Source organism: Hyperolius riggenbachi, chromosome 8 (assembly GCF_040937935.1).
Source record: "Hyperolius riggenbachi isolate aHypRig1 chromosome 8, aHypRig1.pri, whole genome shotgun sequence".
NCBI lineage: Eukaryota > Metazoa > Chordata > Amphibia > Anura > Hyperoliidae > Hyperolius > Hyperolius riggenbachi.
Genome location: NC_090653.1, coordinates 45,976,955 through 45,999,049, shown reverse-complemented (window position 1 = coordinate 45,999,049; position 22,095 = coordinate 45,976,955). Strand labels below are relative to the sequence as shown.

At 46.0% G+C, this 22,095-nt stretch overlaps 2 protein-coding genes across 6 annotated transcripts in view; one reads left to right on the top strand and one right to left on the bottom strand.

Moving 5' to 3' along the window:
- Nucleotides 1-14,914, bottom strand: part of PRRC2A (proline rich coiled-coil 2A) — a 120,007-nt gene extending 105,093 nt beyond the window's left edge. For 3 of the 4 annotated variants that reach the window (XM_068250360.1, XM_068250362.1, XM_068250361.1), the window contains exon 1: nucleotides 14,698-14,914. The gene's annotated coding sequence lies outside the window, so the exon portion shown is untranslated. The remainder of the gene's footprint in view (nucleotides 1-14,697) is intronic. The other variant, XM_068250363.1, reaches the window with a different exon arrangement.
- A 119-nt stretch (nucleotides 14,915-15,033) lies between these two features.
- Nucleotides 15,034-22,095, top strand: part of LOC137528788 (M1-specific T cell receptor alpha chain-like) — a 98,393-nt gene continuing 91,331 nt past the window's right edge. Inside the window, exon 1 of one of the 2 annotated variants that reach the window (XM_068250370.1) lies at nucleotides 15,034-15,079. The gene's annotated coding sequence lies outside the window, so the exon portion shown is untranslated. Of the gene's footprint in view, nucleotides 15,094-22,095 lie in introns of both variants that reach the window. The other variant, XM_068250369.1, reaches the window with a different exon arrangement.

The following is a 22,095-nucleotide window of genomic DNA, read 5'->3' as shown; positions in this document are numbered from 1 at the left end:
TGCGCGGCCACAGGGCGGCTGCAGGAGGCTTGGGCTCCATGGTTAAGGTTCCCTTTAAGGGGGAAGGCACTTAAAGAGGAACTGTCGCGAAAATCTTAAAATTTAAAAACACATACAAATAAAAAGTAAATTTCTTCCAGAGTAAAATGAGCCATAAATAACTTTTCTCCTATGTTGCTGTCACTTACAGTAGGTAGTAGAAATCTGACATTATTGACAGGTTTTGGGTTAGTCCATCTCTTCATGGGGGATTCTCAGCATGGCCATTATCCTTTATAAAGACACTCCCTGAAATAGATTTATACAAAGATGCTGGCCAGCCTCCCTGCTCACCGTACACTTTTTTTTGGCAATTGGATAAAGAAATAAAGAAAACCCTGAGAACCCCCTATAAGAAGATGGGCTAGTCCAAAACCCGTTGGTAATGTCAGATTTCTACTACCTACTGTAAGTGACAGCAACATAGGAGAAAAGTAATTTATGGCTCATTTCACTCCGGAAAAAACATGCTGTGCCATTTATCACTGTATTCACTGTCTACTGTATTCTGTAGCAGTGTCTATATTTTGTGTATACCATTGTCTCATTGTCTGCATTATTATATACCCCAGGTTTGCTTCTTACCACCTTCAGCAACACAAAATCAATAATAATAATCACCAAACAGCGATCATCTCAGGTGACAGTTACTGGACGTGTGTACGAGCTTCAAGATACGAGACTAGCAGTAATCAGAATAAGCTCGGTATGTAGACAGTCCATCCCCATCAAAAGCGCTGACAACCATTAATAGCCAGGCAACGGCTGTACCGTGGAATCAATAAAGCTTCGGGGATGAGATGAAAGGCTTCTACTGCTGCCACTTGATAAGAGAACACACTGCAGTACGTTGTCATGGCAGCTGCACTGTAAATATTTCAAGTGTGTAACTATTGCATGAGGCCTACTGCTGCCTGGCAGTCTTCTGAGAATTCACCAACGCTCTACCTATAACTATCAATACTGCATGAACATTGCACAGGGGCACTGCAACAGAAGAGCACAAAGACTGCAGCAAAGTACACATCCCATGTAAGCACAGAGCATCAGATGAATATCACTGACAGGTGCCCTGGAAGGGACCAACAACCAATGCAGGTACAGCATTAGCAGGGAGGGGCGGAGTTATAGCAAGGTAGTGAAAAAATCAAAACAAAAAAATAAGCCAACAGCAAAAGCTGCCACAAGCAGCATTTACCAAAGTTCCAAAGCTCACATTTGTGTGCCAAATCTTCCCTGTGCTCCCCCCCATAGTGCGTCCCCAGTTTTGTAACTACTTACACACGCCAGATGGAAGTCAGCTGAGGTGACAAGTGACAGTGACAAGAATCTAGTGAGTACAGGTGTTCTCAAAAGTCGCTTAAAGAGGACATAAACTCCTCCACAGGAGAGAAGGGAAACACAGAGAAACCCACCCTGCATATATTTAGAGATAACAGCCTGTCTAATTCCTCCTTACCTCCTAGAAATGAGCCACTGTAATTTAAAGGGAAGGTGCAAGCTTTAAAAAAAAAAAAATAAGGATCTATTTATCTGGGGCTTCCTCCAGCCCCTGGCAGCCTATCTGACCCTTGCTGCAGCTTCACTACCAGCCAGCCTCTGTGTCCCTTCCGTTACAGCTGCGTTCTGCGCCTCCGTGAGTGCGACGCTCGCGACCACATTCACGTAGCCTGGAGCATTCTGCGTCTGCGCTAAAGCACTGTGCCTGCACAGAACGCTCCCGGCCACGGGAGAGTGACCATGAGCAGCGCGGCCTCACGCAGAAGATGCTGCCAAGGGCTGGAGGAAGCCCCAGGTAAGCAGATTTTTTTCTCAGCTCAGGTCTTCCCTTTAACTTGTTCAGGACCGCGTCACAACAATGGGCGTGACCGCGGCGGCATCCCCAGGACCGCCTAAACCCGATCGGCATAAAGTCCTGGGGCTGGCTTTTGCAGGAGATTGCGCGCGCCACTGTGAGCGCATCTCCGCTTGGTAGGCGGAGTTCTGCTCCGCCTTCAGTCTCCCAGCGGTGATCACTCAAACTGTTAGACGGCGAAACGGCCGTCTAATTACCCTGTACAGCGCTGCGATCTAACGCAGCACTGTACCGGCGACAGCCGAATGACAGTCGGCTGTCCCCTCCAGAGGCAGGAAAGTGATCCGCTGTGATAGGCTGAAGCTGAAAAAAAATACAAGAATTTAAAAATAAATAAAAATATTTATAAAAAAATAAGCAAACATCTGGGGGGGGGTGATCAGACCCCACCAACAGCAGAGAGCTCTGTTGGTGGAGAGAAAGGGGGGGGGATCACTTGTGTGCTGAGTTGTGCAGCCCCGCAGGAAAATGGCCTGGTCTACGGGGGGGGGGGGGGGGGTCTTGCAGTGGTTAAGCTGTCATCTCTGTCTGATATGTGAACACAGGAGTTTAACCCCTTCTGTGCTCCCAGCAAACCAAGAAGTAACTACGCTGCAGCATCTCTGAAGGAGCTCTACAAGCTGTATCTTTTAGAGCTGAGAGGAAATCCTGGGTTTAGGTCAGCTTTAAAGATCCAGCATCTTGTCAGATTTTCAACAGCAGGCAGCTGAACCCATAGCCTGCTTATGCCCAGAGCTCAGGAGAGCGCTGGCAAAGTGCTACAATAGTGGCACCCTACGAGGGTGGATTCGCTGCAGTGTTGTGATCACAAAAGCACTGCATGCAGCATTCTTGGAGCACTCCCAGTCCCAGAGCTATTGCATAGAAAGACTGCAGGGGCAAACTGCACGCCTTCACAACTGAACTAAGATTCACGCACAAAATCTCGGTGTTTCGCAATCTGGGGATCACAAGCGTTTTAGTAATAGGAAAACCATTCATAGCGGGTCCTGCCAGCCAAGATGCTGCTCCAGATTGCGCCGCACCACTGTCCCTCCTTTGCTACCCATAGCATCAGTACAGCCCTCAGGGCCTGTTCTCTTATGAAGCAAGGTGAAACATTTGCATCAGGCACAGAGATTACAGGGGTGGCACGTTTGTACTGTGTTTACACTTAAAGCATGTAGTCAGAGTAGGACGAGAAGCGAGAGGAGAGGGAGGTGAAGAGGTCATCACTGGGGAAAAGCAGCTTGTTGTGCTGAGTGAGGAGTCTGACAGTGAGTGAGGAGGGGGAGGTAGGAGAGCAGCAGTGTTTCATTTGACTTGCACAGCAGAAGGGAGGGGGTGGCACTGCTGTCCTGACTGAGGAGGAATGGAGGACGGCTGACTGGCAGCCAGCCAGTGTGCTATGGTGTTGAGCTGCAGCATGTCATGTGAGAACACTAAATGAAGCAGAGTAAATTGTCGGGTGCTGTGCGATCATTCCAAATGGGGGGTGGGGTTGAGGGCGAGGGGGGGGGGGGGAGGGATGCGCAATCTCACAAGTTGGCCTCAGGCAGCTAAAAGTCTAGAAGTGGCCCTGACAGCACTCATTCCTTGCAGGATCAAGCTCGATACTGATGGGCAACAAACAGTGCTGACAAATCATTGGCTGGATTGTGACTTGGCAAAAAGAAGCTGAGAAAAACACAGGATGGGACATCACAGACAAATTACAGCCTCAGACACGTACTGAGCATGTCGTCCAGCAGGGATTGGGGTCCTCGGGCAATGTTGCAGGGCAGAGGCTGCATAGTTACGGTTCTGTTGCTGTGTGGGGTGGGGAGAAGCAGCACACAAATGACATCACGCTGCAGCCAGGGTTAGTGGGGAGAATAATGCTCTCAGCCAGGAAGCGGCCGACTCAATACACTGAGCTGATCGCTGGTCATCAGGGAGCATTGGGGGCCTTGTACTCATGCTAGATTCATCTAGTGTATGTACAAGGCTTAAAGGAATGGTCCAAGCTACAAGTACTGTCCTGATAATGTTGGAGAGGCCACGTGACCCACGCGGTGGAGCGCAGAAGCCGACCCGGAACCCGACCTGCCGAGGTCGGCTGCGCCAGCAGAGAAGACCGGGAGCCACCGGAGCTGCGGTGAGGGCACAGGACGGCTGCCACGGGCTGGAGGAATCCCCAAGTAAGTTGATCTTTTTTTATTTTTGTAGATTGGATGATTCCTTTAAGGACAACAGACGCAAGAGGGATTTGGTGGCTGCCATATTTATTTTCTTTTAACCCCCTTGCCGTTCCAATTATTGCAGCAAGGGGGCAGTGCAGCACTTTTTTTTTTTTTTTTTTTTTTTTTTTAAATCATGTAGCTAGCCTAGCGCTAGCTACATGATAGCCAGCCGCTGAGCAGTGGCATCCCCCCACCCACTCCGATCCCCTCCAGTGATCTGCGCAAGCAGGAAATCCCGTTCAGAACGGGCGATGATCGCGATGACGTCGGGACGTCAGAGGGAGTCCCGATCCACCCCTCAGCTCTGCCTGGCACCGATTGGCCAGGCTGCGCAAGGGGTCTGGGGGGGGTCTAGGGGCGGCGCGGTGGGTAGCGGCGAATCGGCAGCGACGATTGAGTTATGCACGCAGATAGCAAAGTGCTAGCTGCGTGCAATTAAAAAAAAAATTGAAAATCGGCCCAGCAGGGCCTGAGCAATCCTCCTGCGCAGGTTACCCCGAGCTCAGCTCGGGATAACCGGCAAGAAGGTTAAGCAATACCAGTTGCCTGACTATCCTGCTTCTGATCTTCTACCTCTAATACTTTCAGCCATAGACCCTGAACAAGCATGCAGCAGATCAGGGGGTTCTGACAATATTGTCAGACCTGACAAGCTTAGCTGCATGTAGTGATGGTCAACTACATGCAAATAACTTCGAGTTGATGCAAATTTATGAAGCTTGAAAATTAACCAATCAAATTTTACCTCAGCAAGATTTGATTGGTTCATTTTCAAGCTGCATAAATTTGCATCAACTCAAAGTTATTTGCATCTACTTGACCATCACTAGCTGCAGGCTTGTTTCTGGTGTTAGACACTACTGCAGCCAAAGAAATCAGCAGGGCTGCCAAGCAATGGGTATTACTTAAAAGTAAATAAATATGGCAGCCTACACATTCGTCTTACTTCAGTTGTCCTTTTAATGTAAACCTGAGATGAAGGATAAACTTGGCTTTCACTTGCACGGGACTTCTTCCAGCCATGGCCGTGGAGCTGAAATCAGAGTGGAGTTGTCGGAGCAATTTTTGAGTACCTGGAGTCAGTTTCATAAATTGAAGAGTCGGAGTTGAACGTTTTTGTACTGACTCCACAGCCTTGCTTCTAGCCCTACGTTGTCTGTTCAGAGCTGTGGTAGTCAGTACAAAAATCATCCGACTCCTCAGTTTTTGAAACCACCGACTGCAGGTACCCAAAATGGCTCCGACTCCTTAGTCTAATACTTACCAGAATTAAGGATTTGGTACAAAAATCATTCAACTCCGACTCCTCAGTTTATGAGTTTATGAAACTACCGGGTCCAACTCCAGGTACCCAAAACTGCTCCAACTCCGACTCCTCAGTGCTGAGTCTGTTGAGTTACTAACTACACATGCGCAGAAGGCCATGGAAGCACGAGTGAGGAGTGCTCAGGAGCATATGACCCAGCCGAACAGCAGAGGAAAGCAGGAGGAAACTCAGGGACTACTTGGGCTGGAAGAAGTTTTTAATGGACTCCCAAGGCGAAACCCTTAATCTATCTTTACTTTCCTGGGGCTTCTTCCAACCCCTACAAGTCATCTAGGTCATTCGCCTCAGCTCCGGTCCTCCCCGGTGTCCCGAGGGCTGCCCGTAAGCATCATTGACCCATCGACAAATCGGCCCTTTTGCGCTGTCAAGCGCCCGCTCACGTACACACCCACATCACCGAGCACATGCTGCGCCCACGATGCTTATGGGTGTCCGGAAGGACACTGGAAAGGATTGAAGCTGCAGCAAGTGACCCAGACGACTTCTAGGGGTCGGAAGCAGCACCAAGTAAAGATTTACTAAGGGTTTCGCCTCGCAAGTCATGTAAGTTTTTCCTTTGTTTCAGGTTTACTTAAAAGATATGTAATACCATCCCAACTCAGAGGATATGATACAAATACTGTAGCTAATATTTCTAAGAAAAAGAAGGCAGTCAGATTTCAGGTACACTTCTGTTGTGACTTGGCAGAGGAACATTCATGCCTTTGATCTTCAAAGCATCAACACCGTAAATATTCCAAGTATGCAACCTACAAAATGATGCTTAGTATTACAGTATGTGTCAGAGGCCTCGGAATCCACCATTACCATGCCAACCACTGATCATCAAAACAGATCTATAAAAAGGCCACTGCAATAACGGAGCAAAGAGACTGAGCGATGACACACGCCATACAAGCATCCACACCATGAAGCCAACTACTACTACTAGAGATCTTTATTTTGGAAAACATGCAAATTTACACAGACTTGAAAGTAGGGATAGTCTATTATTATTTAGTATTTATATAGCACCAACATCTTTCGCAGCGCTGTACAAACTATATACTGTGGGACTACTTGGGCTGGAAGAAGAAGAAGTTCTTAAAGGACTCGCGAGGCAAAACCCTTAATCTAGCTTTACTTTCCTGGGGCTTCTTCCAACCCCTACAAGTCATTCTAGGTCATACAAGTCTTGCTACTTACTGCCCCTTATTTAGAGGGGCTCACAATCTAATCCTGCCATAGTCATATGTCCAATGTTCTCTAGAGCCAATATAGGGGGAAGCCAATTAACTTATCTGAAACCGATCTGAGTGCCCGGAGGATGCACCCACAGCCAAGGGGAGAACATACAAACTGTGTGCAGATAGTACCCTGGCTGGGATTCCAACTGGGGACCCAGCACTGCTAGGCAAGAATGCTAACCACTACACCACTGTGCTGCCCAATGGCATGTGTATAGCTTGTTGCTAATCAGCCACAGATGAAATCAGTACCAATATACTGATCAAATGCGTTTGTATACAAAATGATGCCCAATACTGATAAATGCATTGAAGGCACCAGCAACTGCTAAGGATTCAAGGATGCAGTTTTATTACTGGCACTTGGTAAAGGAAGTACTCCGCTTTCACAGCAACAGCAAAATACTTAGTAAATATTTCAAGCACACAACCTATAGCACAATTCCCACTAGCATCAGATATCATAACAACCATTAGCCAAACAATAAAAGAGTGTCAGAATATATTTGTACAAAACAGGATTGCAGTTCATGAGAATGGAGGCTGCAACAATGTAGATACAGTACTGCATGTAAGCATATACACAGCACAATGTAGATACAGTACTGCATGTAAGCATATACACAGCACAATGTAGATACAGCACTGCATGTAAGCATATACACAGCACAATGTAGATACAGCACTGCATGTAAGCATATACACAGCACTGCATGTAAATATATACACAGCACAATGTAGACAGTACTGCATGTAAACATATACACAGCACAATGCAGCTACAGCACTGCATGTAAGCATATACACAGCACAATGTAGATACAGCACTGCATGTAAGCATATACACAGCACAATGTAGATACAGTACTGCATGTAAGCATATACACAGCACAATGTAGATACAGCACTGCATGTAAGCATATACACAGCACAATGTAGATACAGCACTGCATGTAAATATATACACAGCACAATGTAGACAGTACTGCATGTAAGCATAAACACAGCACAATGTAGATACAGCACTGCATGTAAATATATACACAGCACAATGTAGATACAGTACTGCATGTAAGCATATACACAGCACAATGTAGATACAGCACTGCATGTAAGCATATACACAGCACAATGTAGATACAGCACTGCATGTAAGCATATACACAGCACTGCATGTAAATATATACACAGCACAATGTAGACAGTACTGCATGTAAGCATATACACAGCACTGCATGTAAACATATACACAGCACAATGTAGATACAGCACTGCATGTAAGCATATACACAGCACTGCATGTAAATATATACACAGCACAATGTAGACAGTACTGCATGTAAGAATATACACAGCACTTCATGCATGTAAACATATACACAGCACAATGTAGACAGTACTGCATGTAAACATACACACAGCACAATGTAGATACAGCACTGCATGTAAGCATATACACAGCACTGCATGTAAACATATACACAGCACAATGTAGATACAGTACTGCATGTAAGCATATACACAGCACTGCATGTAAACATACACAGCACAATGTAGATACAGTACTGCATGTAAACATATACACAGCACAATGTAGATACAGTACTCCATGTAAGCATATACACAGCACTGCATGTAAGCATATACACAGCACAATGTAGATACAGAACTGCATGTAAGCATATACACAGCACAATGCAGATACAGTACTCCATGTAAGCATATACACAGCACTGCATGTAAGCATATACACAGCACAATGTAGATTCAGTACTGCATGTAAACATATACACAGCACAATGTAGATTCAGTACTGCATGTAAACATATACACAGCACAATGTAGGTACAGTACTGCATGTAAACATATACACAGCACAATGTAGATACATTACTGCATGTAAACATATACACTGCACAATGTAGATGCAGTGCTGCATGTAAACATATACACAGCACATTGTAGATACAGTACTGCATGTAAACATATACACAGCACAATGTAGGTACAGTACTGCATGTAAACATATACACAGCACAATGTAGGTACAGTACTGCATGTACACATATACACAGCACAATGTAGATGCAGTACTGCATGTAAACATATACACAGCACAATGTAGGTACAGTACTGCATGTAAACATATACACTGCACAATGTAGATGCAGTACTGCATGTAAACATATACACAGCACTAAACCTACTACTGACATACTGGGAGCACTAAGGGGCATATTGTATTGCATCAGAGTATGTTAAAGTGAAACCAAGATAAAAAATAAACTTGAGATAAACAATTATATTTATCCTCCTACTCCTAATATATATATATATATATATATATATTTTTTCACAGTATCCCAGGGTTTTCTTCAATATTTAAACAACTACAAAGTAGGTTGAATGTTTTATGCCTCTTTTCCAGGGACAGTTGAACTGTGTGCTCAGCAAGCTGTTACTAGGCAGCAGTGAACAGTTATCAGGCAGCAGCACGCAGTTATGAGAGTTTGAGAGGCATTTCACTGCCCATCAACTGTCCGTGGAAAAGACGCCTTACTTTCTTCAATCAGTGGCGCCTATTAAGTGTCCCAGAGTTAGAAAAAGGTCACTAGTTCATGTATTTTATCTCACGCTGCCCTCAGAAGTTGTATTCTGCCAGGAAAACTTTTATGACTGTTATTTGCTTATCAGCGATGTTTACTATACTCCCTACAAGGTACAGACAAGACAAAAGCTGTCAATTCCATGACATTAACTCTTTAAGGCAGCAAAATAAAACAGCCTGGTTATCAATATGTTTTGTACAGTACATACACGTTTATCTCATGTCACATATCGCCTCAAGTACACTATAAAACCTCAAAGACATAATTCAACAGCTGCACTGCTGGACGGAGCCGCCAATTTTATTTAATCTAAACTATGATGAAAAGCGGACGAGGGAGGCCTTGTTTTCATCATCTAGGCCGCACAGCGCTACACTACAACTGCCTGGCACACGGCTAGCAGTGCTGCGTAGATCAATATTAACAGATTTCTGCTGAAATACTATCTGAGTGGTGCACTGCAGAAACATAACGTCCGTCACTGCCTCATCACAGAGATTGATTGATGAATCAAATAAAAGTGCATGGCTGGCTGGACGTTATAAAGACATGCAGACATTCAGTTTTCACAGCATAAGCTCTGTAAATATTGCTAGTATGTAATCTATAGCACAATGCTTACTATCTGTCAGATTACTACTACTAGTGGTGGTTCCACACGACCAATGAGATGCTAGGTCTTCCAAGTTGGGGAAAGTTTTTGTTGCCAACTGAACTGGGACAATAAAGTTGATGTTTTTATTTACCTGTGGCTTCACTCAGCCCCAGGTAAAGCCACATCTGACACTTACCTGGGGCTTTTATCAGCCCCCTGTAGCTGTTATGTCCCAGCACCATCCTCCTTCGATCACTCGGCCCCGGGCAATTATTCGTCTAACAAGCTCCCGCTCGCGTCATCGGGGGTGCTTACTGCGCAGGACGAAGTTTTCTTGTACTGCGCCGTAAGCTTCCGATGAAACGCGCGGCAGTTGGATGAGATGCCGCGTTAGACCGGGGCGGCGGCGGGGAACGGCGGATCGTTGGAGGACGGCGTGGGACATTACACCTGCAGGGGCTGGTAGAAGCCCCAGGTAAGTGTCTGTTTTATTTTCAACCCCCCACCGAACCCCTTTAAAGTGAACTCGAGTCGAGATCGATATGGATCAATACAACAATACCAGTTGCCTGGCAGCCCTGCCGATCTATTTAACTGCAGTAGTTTCTGACTAATACTAGAAACAAGCATGCAGATAATCTTGTCAGACCTGACAATAATGTCAGAAACGCCTGATCAGCTGCATGCTTGTTCAGGATCTATGGCTAAAAGTATTAGAGGCAGGAAATTGGCATTGCTTAAAATGAAATAAATATGGCAGCCTCTATATCCCTTTCACTTCACTTGTCCTTTAAGCCCCCTCAGTGTCCTCCAGGTTCCCCTTTGTGCCACTGCCCCCTCAGAAGAATCTCCAATCTGGCTTGGTCGCAGGCCACTGCGCATGTGTTGACCTGTCAGCACACCTTCATCAATCATTCTCCTGTCAGCAGGAGTGTTCTGCGCATGCACAGTAGAATTCTTTTGCAAATTGTGCATGTACAAAATGCTCCTAGTAGCAGGAGTACGACTGATAGAGGCACACGGTCAGGACCACACATGTCCAGTAGCCCGCGACCAAGCCAGGTCAGAAATTTTCCTGAGGCACAACAGAGGGGACCCCAAATACACTGAGGGGCCTCAAAGACTACAGGGGAAGGACTTTCAGGAGCCCCAGATAAGTAAAGATACACTTTTTCATCACAGTTAGGGCCCTTTTCCACTAGCATGATTGCGTTTGCTGAATCGCAAAAGCGCAAATCGCTAGCGATTTTAAAATCGCTAGGGTTTGCTAAATAACATAGAAATCGCGGTAGGTTATTTCCACTACCGCGATTCGATTTTCACACAAACTCAATTGCGTGGTGGAGCGATCATTGCCGCGATTTTGCTATGCCCTGCAGTGCATAGCAAAATCACAAACTCTAGCACCGGGAAAAAAAAGGATATTGCTGAATCGCAAACGTTAGCGCTAACGCTAGCAATTGCAAGTGGAAAAGGGCCTTAAAGTTGTGCTTTAAAAATAGACCAATCCAAAATCCAACCGATTTGCATTGGTCCAGTTCCACGCTGCATACATATTGCAATGACATTAGCATGAATTTCTATCAGCTGTAATTGTCCTTTTATTTCTCTTATCTACAGGAACAGTAAATATGAGTCTGAACTGGAAGTTTGCAGAAGACTGATCTGGTTTGAAGCCTACAGATCAATTGAAAGCTTGACTAATTCCCTGTCTGCCTGAATCTGACTAGCACCCTGCAAATTTCTGGTTCAGTTCCCATTACTTCCAGTTCCTCAAAATTAATAAATAATACAGATTCAGCGACCGGAAAACCTCATGTGTAATCAGGCATACATCACATAAACCATGAGCCAACCAATGATCAGTTAGGATGTAAAATTCATCAAGGCAGTGTTTGTGCTGCATGAACCAGTACCAGGAGATCTGCACAGGGCTGTGGAATCGGTACAAAAATCTTCCGACTCCAACTCCTCATTTTATGAAACTCCCGACTCCAACTCCAGGTATCCAAAATTGCTCTGACTCCTTAGTCTAATTTTTACAAAGGCTATGGATTGGTTTCAAAAATCACCCGATTCCTCAGTTTACTGAAACCACCGACTTCAGGTACCCAAAATTACTCCCGACTCCATAGCCCTGGAGCTGCACCCGGATTTTGCAGGGGCCCAAACATAACTACTAAGAACTGGTTGCCACTGAGCCGGCGTGCTTCTTGCGGGACGCACGTTGGCACTTGCAGCAACACAAGTGCGCATCCGAATACCTGTAGCAGTGCCATTCACAGCTATAGGGATTAAAATGAATGCGGCAATAAACTGCAGCATGCCATCTGAACCGTGCCGGCAAGCCTATGGGATAGGCTCAGATCGCTTGCTGGTAAACTATGTGGATTCCACAGCAGTTGAAATAAGCCTTTATCCAATTTCAAACTCGGGGATCCAGCACTTTCAGCCCCCGAAAATCCAGCGCAAAATTAGGGGCTTCAGCGCCTGGCAATATTTACCTATCCGCGCTCCTGCGCAGCAGCAGTACAAGCTCCCCTCGGGCTCCAGCGGGCATAGCAGAGCCTTATTGGTTCCACTGTACTGCCTGCACAGTAGAGCAGACCCGATTGGGATCGCTATTTCCACCTGAGCTCAAAGAGAAGCTCGTACTGCCGCTGCACAGGAGCAAGGCTTGGTAAGTACTGCAGCACAATGTTCGGGGCTGCCAGCGCTGGATCGCCGAGTCTGAAGAGGATGGGGGGGGAGCCTCATTAGGATCCAGAGGCTTCCCCATCTCAAGGCAAGTACCCCATGGGGACACTTTTTTTCCCTTACAGATTCTCTTCAACAAACTAAATAATCAAATAGCTTTCAGCAAATTCATTATTACAACCCATATAGGATTAGCCCTGTGCCCCATTCTGGTTCAGTCCATGCCAATTTCAATTCTTGCACAACAGAAATAAACAAAATCGCATGAGGTTTCACAAACAGTATTCGGGGTAAAAAGGAACTTGCTGTGCGACTTTAAAACACTCATAAAGTCGCATTGTGAATCGCACAGCAATGCAATTCTGGGGCGGCCCTTAGACTAGATCAGAACATATTTATGCTAAAGACCATTAACAGAATTGAACATGGAGGCAGCAGCAATGTAAATAGCCCATGCAAGCAGACACAGATGCTACTGCCAGATAGTGATAAGGCAGCAGAGCAGGGGTGAGTGGTTATGTAGCCATCTGGCTTGAGGTAATAGGGAACTAAGCCAGGGGATGCAGCAGTACTACAATCAGGGTACCACTAGTATTAGCCTATGCCCTGGCTGGAGGTAATAGGGAAGGAGGCAGGGGATGCAGCAGTACTACACTCAGGGTAGCACTAGTATTAGCCTATGCCCTAGCTGGAGGTAATAGGGAAGGAGGCAGGGGATGCAGCAGTACTACATTCAGGGTACCACTAGTATTAGCCTATGCCCTGGCTGGAGATAATAGGGAAGTAGTCAGGGAGGCAGGGGATGCAGTACTATGATCAGGGTACCACTAGTATTAGCCTATGCCCTGGCTGGAGGTAATAGGGAAGGAGGCAGGGGATGCAGCAGTATTACACTCAGGGTACCACTAGTATTAGCCTATGCCCTAGCTGGAGGTAATAGGGAAGGAGGCAGGGGATGCAGCAGTACTATCAGGGTACCACTAGTATTAGTCTATGCACTGGCTGGAGGTAATGGGGAAGTAGCCAGGGAGGCAGGGGATACAGCAGTACTATCAGGGTACCACTAGTATTAGTCTATGCCCTGGCTGGAGGTATTAGGGAAGTAGCCAGGGAGGCAGGGGATGCAGCAGTACTATCAGGGTACCACTAGTATTAATCTATGCACTGGCTGGAGGTAATGGGGAAGTAGCCAGGGAGGCAGGGGATACAGCAGTACTATCAGGGTACCACTAGTATTAGTCTATGCCCTGGCTGGAGGTAATAGGGAAGGAGGCAGGGGATGCAGCAGTACTATCAGGGTACCACTAGTATTAGTCTATGCACTGGCTGGAGGTAATGGGGAAGTAGCCAGGGAGGCAGGGGATACAGCAGTACTATCAGGGTACCACTAGTATTAGTCTATGCCCTGGCTGGAGGTATTAGGGAAGTAGCCAGGGAGGCAGGGGATGCAGCAGTACTATCAGGGTACCACTAGTATTAGTCTATGCACTGGCTGGAGATAATAGGGAAGTAGCCAGGGAGGCAGGGGATGCAGTACTAAGATCAGGGTACCACTAGTATTAGTCTATGCACTGGCTGGAGGTAATGGGGAAGTAGCCAGGGAGGCAGGGGATACAGCAGTACTATCAGGGTACCACTAGTATTAGCCTATGCCCTGGCTGGAGGTAATAGGGAAGGAGGCAGGGGATGCAGCAGTACTACATTCAGGGTACCACTAGTATTAGTCTAAGCACTTGCTGGAGGTATTAGAGAAGTAGCCAGGGAGGCAGGGGATGCAGTACTATGATCAGGGTACCACTAGTAAACGTCTATGCCCTGGCTGGAGATAATAGGGAAGTAGTCAGGGAGGAAGGGGATGCAGCAGTACTACTATCAGGGTACCACTAGTATTAGTGATGATGGAAATGATGGGGGAGGGAGAAGAAGGGGGAGGGGATAATTAATAACACACAGAAAGGGTTAATGTGCCTCCAGCGGCCCCACAGACAGGTGACCGTCCTCACCAGGGGTGCGTATGATGGGGTTAGAGGGGAGATTAGGATGCAGGGGACTGAGCAGAAAACAAAATGGCGGCACTACGTCTTGGCTGTGTCCCTCAGCAGCGGGGGACATCGGAGGAGGGGTACAAAGCCCGCGCCCCATACCCACCTGGGCTCGACGCGCCGGGTGAGGGGGTTCCGATGAGCGGGTTTTCGGGATGGGGGAAGGCTGCCGGGAGGAGGATGGCGGCGGATTGTCTTTCCCCCCCTTCTGCCTTGGCGTACGATAGGGGAGGGGGAAGATGACAAGATGGAGTAAGGAGGCCGCACAACGTAGCCCGCTGACGACACCACATTCCAGGCCCTCTGATTGGGAGGGCGGGCTCTCAGGCAGCAAGAGAGCGGTTAGCTGGGATGCTGGGGAAGGCGGGGATGTGGAAGCCTTCCTGAGCCAATAGCAGACGGGACGAGCTACCTTCCAGCAATCAGATTGTTTGTTGTCCTGAAACGTGCGGGCGTCAGAACGAGGCTTGGAACGCAAAGCTCACACTGTGCGGCCATATTGGTACTCTCAGGGGTCACACTTGTCTTTCAGTTTCTACATTTTTCAGAAAACTGAAAGACAAATGTGACCTCTACCTTACAACAGCTAATGTAATTTATAGAGAAAACTGACAAATTGCGCAAGATGTCAGTTTTTTTTCTGCATGCGAAATCTGCATTAAAGTGTGACCTAGCTCATTGATTAATATGAGTTCTCAGTTGAAGTCAGTTTTTCTGTGCAGAAAACGCGTACGAAAGCCGGTAAGTGTGACCCCTGCCTCAGAGCTTGCCTGGTCGTTAGGGCTGTGTTAATACATTTTCTGTTCCCACAACTGGTTCAAATATTAACAGGACACCCAGTCAAAACTTCCAGAAGTGCCTAGATGTGGACATTACTCATCTTTGTCTCTTAAAATGATCTGATCTAGATATTATTTTAAAAGGGTACCTGAGATGAGAATAAAAACAAGTTTTATACTTACCTGGGGCTTCCTCCAGCCCCCTTCAGGCTGATCGGTCCATTGCCATCCTTCTCTGCTGCATGAATTGTCCGCTAGGTACCAAACATTAGAAAGAGGACCGCTAACCAGTATATGCTGCTCAAAACTGCACTTTATTAGCACAATAAATAGAAAAATATACACACTTTAAATGCAAAGAAATGTCAGGAATAGCTGACATAACAATGTAATTGCTGTGCAATATATATATAGTGCTGCTGCTCCACGATACAGCGTGGAAGAACCACCAAAAGTAAGCATATGATATTCAAAAGTCCCACTACATAGATCAATCAATAAGCAACCATGGCATAAATCTTTGATAACGCCAGCGATGCCAACACGTGAGGAGACCTGGAAAGGTAAGTATTAGGGTCAATAACCACTCACAGTAATCCAAGGCTGGCGTGGCCAAAGTTCCACATAGGTATTTAAGTCCAAAAAACTGCCTATCAATTATATCTTGGTGATGTCTGTATATGTATTCGCGAGGAGACCTGTAGATAGTAAAACATTAAGGTCATAACCACTCACGGAGGGCACAGGCAGGCATAACCAATATGATCAAAAATATAAACCACCAGACATTGTAATGATGTAATTCAATAACCTATGTCATAATAATCCGTAGTGGGACACATTAGAAGCACCAATCCTAAAAATATTGAGGGACCAGTAGGGTAGAGATATCCACTGGTATATGTAAACCACGCCAGCCTTGGATTACTGTGAGTGGTTATTGACCCTAATACTTACCTTTCCAGGTCTCCTCACGTGTTGGCATCGCTGGCGTTATCAAAGATTTATGCCATGGTTGCTTATTGATTGATCTATGTAGTGGGACTTTTGAATATCATATGCTTACTTTTGGTGGTTCTTCCATGCTGTATCGTGGAGCAGCAGCACTATATATTGCACAGCAATTACATTGTTATGTCAGCTATTCCTGACATTTCTTTGCATTTAAAGTGTGTATATTTTTCTATTTATTGTGCTAATAAAGTGCAGTTTTGAGCAGCATATACTGGTTAGCGGTCCTCTTTCTAATGTTTGGTTTTTTGTCTTTATTACCAGTGCTGGTACCTGCACAATATACACGCTGAATTAGACCTTAATTCATCAATTATTTATAATTGTCCGCTAGGTACCTGGTAATCTTGCAAGATGGTGCATGTGCACAGACGCAGAACTCTTCCGGCGACGGGATGTGTGCATGCGGCCGGGCTACGCATACGCAGTACGCCCTAACTTGTGAGATTACTGGGTTGCCAACTGGAGTATTCAGGAGGCGGGGGAGGATGGCAAGGGACTGATTAGCCTGAGGGCTGGAGGAAGCCCCTGGTATGTATAAAACTTTTTTTATTCCTCATCTCAAGTTTACTTTAATCATGATCACCAGAGGCGTCGCTAGGGCCTTTGATCCGGGGCACCGGCCTGGAACCTGTTGCCATGGTGTCCCAGATCGATTGAGTGGCAGCAGGGGGCACTAGGCGGAGCTGCGAGGGGGAGCGGGCAGTTAAAAACTCACCTCCGATCGCCGCAGGCACAGCTTCCATGTGCTTCCGACTTCCTCCCACCGGCGTCCGTCACCTTGGTTACAGCGCCCCCTGTGATGACATCACAGGGGGCACTGTTACCAATGCGAGGGACGCCGAAAGAGGAAGTCGGAAGCATATGGAAGCTGCCTTCGTCGATCGGAAGGAAGGTGAGTTTTTAACTGCCTGCTCCCCCTCGCCTTAAGGTCAGCACAGCATAACCGCCAGCCGAGTACAGCACACAGGCCAGCCAGCTAAAGGCAAGACAGAAGCCAGGTGAGGGGCTTGTATATGTGAAATACTGCCTATTGAATATATTGAAGTTGCACCGCTGCTATGTTCATGTACATTTGGCCCCACCTATGACAACGCCCACTCTACACGGCATGGTCACGCCTATTTTTCGTGCCCCGGATCTCCCAGGAACCTAGAAACGCACCTGATGATCACTGTAGATGACAGTCATGTCTAGAACTCATGGAGAAGCATGTGATTTCTTTGATCAGCTGATAGATTTGCAAAACTCTTATTTGCTGTGATCACATCCTGCTTTACCACATGATCATGACTAGCGAATCAGAGACTTACATATCTATCAGGTGTGATTTGCCTTCTTAAAACAGAAGGAAACTTGCAATAATTCAGCTTATAGTGAACATTTGTGGTTACCATTGCACCACTAAAGAGTATGCAAATTATCTCTGTATGCCCCTGTAAGCCGGGCTAGCATCCAGAACCACTGGTGTATAGCAAGTCTATAGCTTTACATTTTACACAGCCATATCAAACCCTCATGTAGACAGCCTGTTTCGGAGTAACCAAGCAGCTTGGGGTGACCCAAACCACTAGGAATGTATAGAAGGCTAAAAGAAAAGCTCTCCTACAAAAAAGCAATGCTTGGTGTAATTTGCCTTCTTGGGTTCCCCCCGAGCTACTTGGTTACTCTGACATATCTGTAAGCTGACCAGACTAATCCCAGCCAGGTCACTATCTGCACAGAGTTTGTATGTTCTCCCTGTGTCCGCATGGGTTTCCTCCGGGCACTCCAGTTTCCTCCCACGTCCTAAAAACATACAGTTAAGTTAATTGGCTTCCCCCTGAATTGGCCCTGGACTACAATACATACACTACACAATACATACATAGACATATGACTATGGGAGGAATTAGATTGTGAGCTCCTCTGAGGGACAAGACAATATACTCTGTACAGCGCTGTGGAAGATGTCAGCACTATTTAAAATTCAAAATAATTATGGTTCTCCTTTAGTTCTCCTAGACAAGACCATCACTATAGATGAGTATACCATCTTAACAAACGATCAGATTGTGACTTAAAGGGGAACTGAAGTAAGAGGTATACGGAGGCTGCCATATTTATTTCCTTTTAATCAATACCAGTTGCCTGGCAGCCCTGCTGGCAGAGCCGGGACAAGGTCCTCCAGCACCCAAGGCTGAGACACCAAAGTGCGCTCCCCTATCCCTCCGACCCCAGTCGTCACACACTGATTGCTATTAGACTAAGGTGCCCTAGAGCCCCCAACACCTTAATCTCTAGTTATCTGGCTTGTAGTCACTTCCATGCATCTCCTTTTCTTATTTCTTTCTGCTTCAAACACAATTAGGAATGACAGCTGAATGAATTGTGCGCCCCCTCCTACACTGCGCCCTGAGGCTGGAGCCTCTCCAGCCTATGCCTCGGCCCGGCCCTGCCTGCTGGTCTATTTCTCTGCAGTAGTATCTGAATAACACCAGAAACAAGCATGCAGCTAGTCTTGTCAGATCTGACTTTAAAGTCTGAAACACCTGATCTGCTGCATGCTTGTTCAGGGGCTATGGCTAATAGTATTAGAGGCAGAGGAGGCAGAGGCAACTGGTATTGCTTAAAAGGAAATAAACATGGCAGCCTCCATATACCTCTCTCTTCAGTACCCCTTTAAGGGTCCTATACAGTTGCTCCATTTTCCCTGCGGATTTAATCATAATGATCAAATGGGCAGCACGGTGGCGTAGTGGTTAGCACTTAGCCTTGCAGCACTGGGTCCCCAGTTCAAAAACCCGCCAGGGCATTATCTGCACGGAGTTTGTATGCTCTCCCTTTCTGTGTGGGTTTCCTCCAGGTAGTCTGGTTTCCTCCCACATCCCAAAAACATGCAGATAAGTAAATTAGCTTGACCCTAAAATTGTGTCTATGTATGTATCACGTAATGTATGTATCATAGATAGAGGGAAGCCAATTAACTTATTTGTATGTTTTGTGGAGGAAATATGAGTGCCCGGAGGAAACCCACGCAAACACAGGGAGAACATACTAACTGCGGGCAGATAGTGCCCTGGCTGGGATTCCAACCGAGGACCCATCACTGCAAGGCAAGAGTGCTAACCACTGTGCTACTTTCAGACATGGTCACTGATTTCATGTGTATGCACGTAATGTACCTCATCAGCTAGGTTATATGGACTGCACTGGAAACAGCTGCCACTAGATAAAGGAGGTTTGAGCTTTTTTTTAGTTTATGGATTACTCTTTAAAGGACAAGTTAAGTAAGCCTGTACTTTCAAATGAGCTTTTCTGCCATCTTTGCTGTGGCTGTCATGTGACACAGGGGAGAGATCAAATAACTACTTAGGGGAATTAGACGGGCTAAACTCTATAAATACATACAGGGTGCATTTCTCTCTGTTTTCCTTTTGTCCTGTGCAAGAGTTCAGGTCCACTTTAAAAATACATAAATATGGCAGCCTCCATGTCCCTCTTGCTTCAGTTGTCCTTTAAGCCTTGTACACACATACGAGGCATGTCATCTGGCAGGGATTGGTTCTTGATCTCTTGGGCGACACTGCAGGGCCGACACTGTACAGTCACATCGCTAGCCTGCTCTGTGGCTATGCGGAGTGCCAACAGAGCAGGGAGTGAGTGATGTCATGCAGCAACAGGGTGAGTGGAGAGAACAGTGCCCTCAGCCATTGCTCAGTTGAATCAATCCACCATGCAGATCGCTGGCTGTAGGGGTTGGCGGCTGCTGTACACGCCGGGGTCTCATTAGAGGTGGGTTGTGATTGGACGCCACGGCTGAGCTTCATTTAGCATATGTAATGTTCTACAAAGCACCTCATTGTAGCTGTTTCAAACAAGTTTTCCTTTTGCTGTACAAAATCATTAAATCTATTGTCTCCCTGCTTATGAGGACATTAAACAGTATATATCCATCAATATTTCAAGAATAGACATACATATATCCAGGCACATCGCCTCTAGTTAGGACATTAAATAAATTATTAGGGAAAGGGAGGTGCTGAAGGGGGTGTGGCTAGAAACAGAAAAAAAATCAATTAACCCTTCGCACACTCACATGCAAATGTTCAAACAAATGCATTCACAGATTTACTCATCCAGGCACAACTGTTATCCCTACAGCTAAATTAAAAGCCAGGGTTTTAGTTCACAGAAGAATGCATTCTTATGCTTAGTCACCTATACTGCGTAGAAGTACCTAGGTAAACATAGGTGTCCTAACTCTGGCCCTGTAACATGCATAGTGCAGACATGCAAACACATTCATTGCATCAAACCTATCAATGGATTAGGAGCACACATCCTAACTTCCTCTCCTGGGAAAGACAGTGCATCTTACCAATCGCACAAGGGAGCTAACATTATGTGTCCATGTGCACCATGCGCATACACCAGCATAAGCTGTCTGCATGCTGACAAACATACAGGGGAAGGGGGAATGCACCGAATTGGACCCTAGCCACAGGGGTCAATGATTGGTAAGATGCACTGTCTTTCCCAGGAGAGGAAGTTAGGATGTGTGCTCCTAATCCATTGATAGGTTTGATGCAATGAATGTGTTTGCATGTCGGCACTATGCATGTTACAGGGCCAGAGTTAGGACACCTATGTTTACCTGGGTACTTCTACGCAGTATAGGTGACTAAGCATAAGAATGCATTCTTCTGTGAACTAAAACCCTGGCTTTTAATTTAGCTGTAGGGATAACAGTTGTGCCTGGATGAGTAAATCTGTGAATGCATTTGTTTGAACATTTGCATGTGAGTGTGCGAAGGGTTAATTGATTTTTTTCTATTTCAAGAATAGAACACTTACCCACTCATGTCTCATACTCAACACAACCACCACATCTAACCATCCTCAATGTCCTACTTAAGACATACTTTTTTTTCCCGCATATCACAAAAATGCAATTATTACATATATATATATATATATATATATATATCATTATTATTATTTAGTACTAATATAGTACAGACATTTTATTTTCCGTAGCGCTTTATTACAGAGGATGACGTTTAATAGAGATTGTTTAAAAGTACAGACACACTTTTCTCACATATGTGCCAAGTGGCAAATGGTTTGTTCATTCAGAGCAGCTCAGACCAGATAATGATCACCCTCCGAAAAGCTGAAGTTACAACAGTGGGATCGCCTAAACCTGGCTTCCTATACTGGCCACACCTGTACCTGACTTCCTATACCGGGATAACACCTAAACCTGGCTACCTATACTGGCCACACCTGTACCTGGCTACCTATACTGGCCACACCTGTACCTGGCTTCCTATACTGGGATAACACCTAAACCTGGCTACCTATACTGGACACACATGTACCTGGCTTCCTATACTGGGATAACACTTAAACCTGGCTACCTATACTGGCCACAACTGTACCTGGCTTCCTATACTGGGATAACACCTAAACCTGGCTACCTATACTGGCCACACATGTACCTGGCTTCCTATACTGAGATAACATCTAAACCTGGCTACCTATACTGGCCACACCTGTACCTGGCTTCCTATACTGAGATAACATCTAAACCTGGCTACCTATTCTGGCCACACCTTTACCTGGCTACCTATACTGGGGAACACCTAAACCTGGCTACCTATACTGGGCACACCTGTACCTGGCTTCCTATACTGGGATAACACCTAAACTTGGCTACCTATACTGGCCAC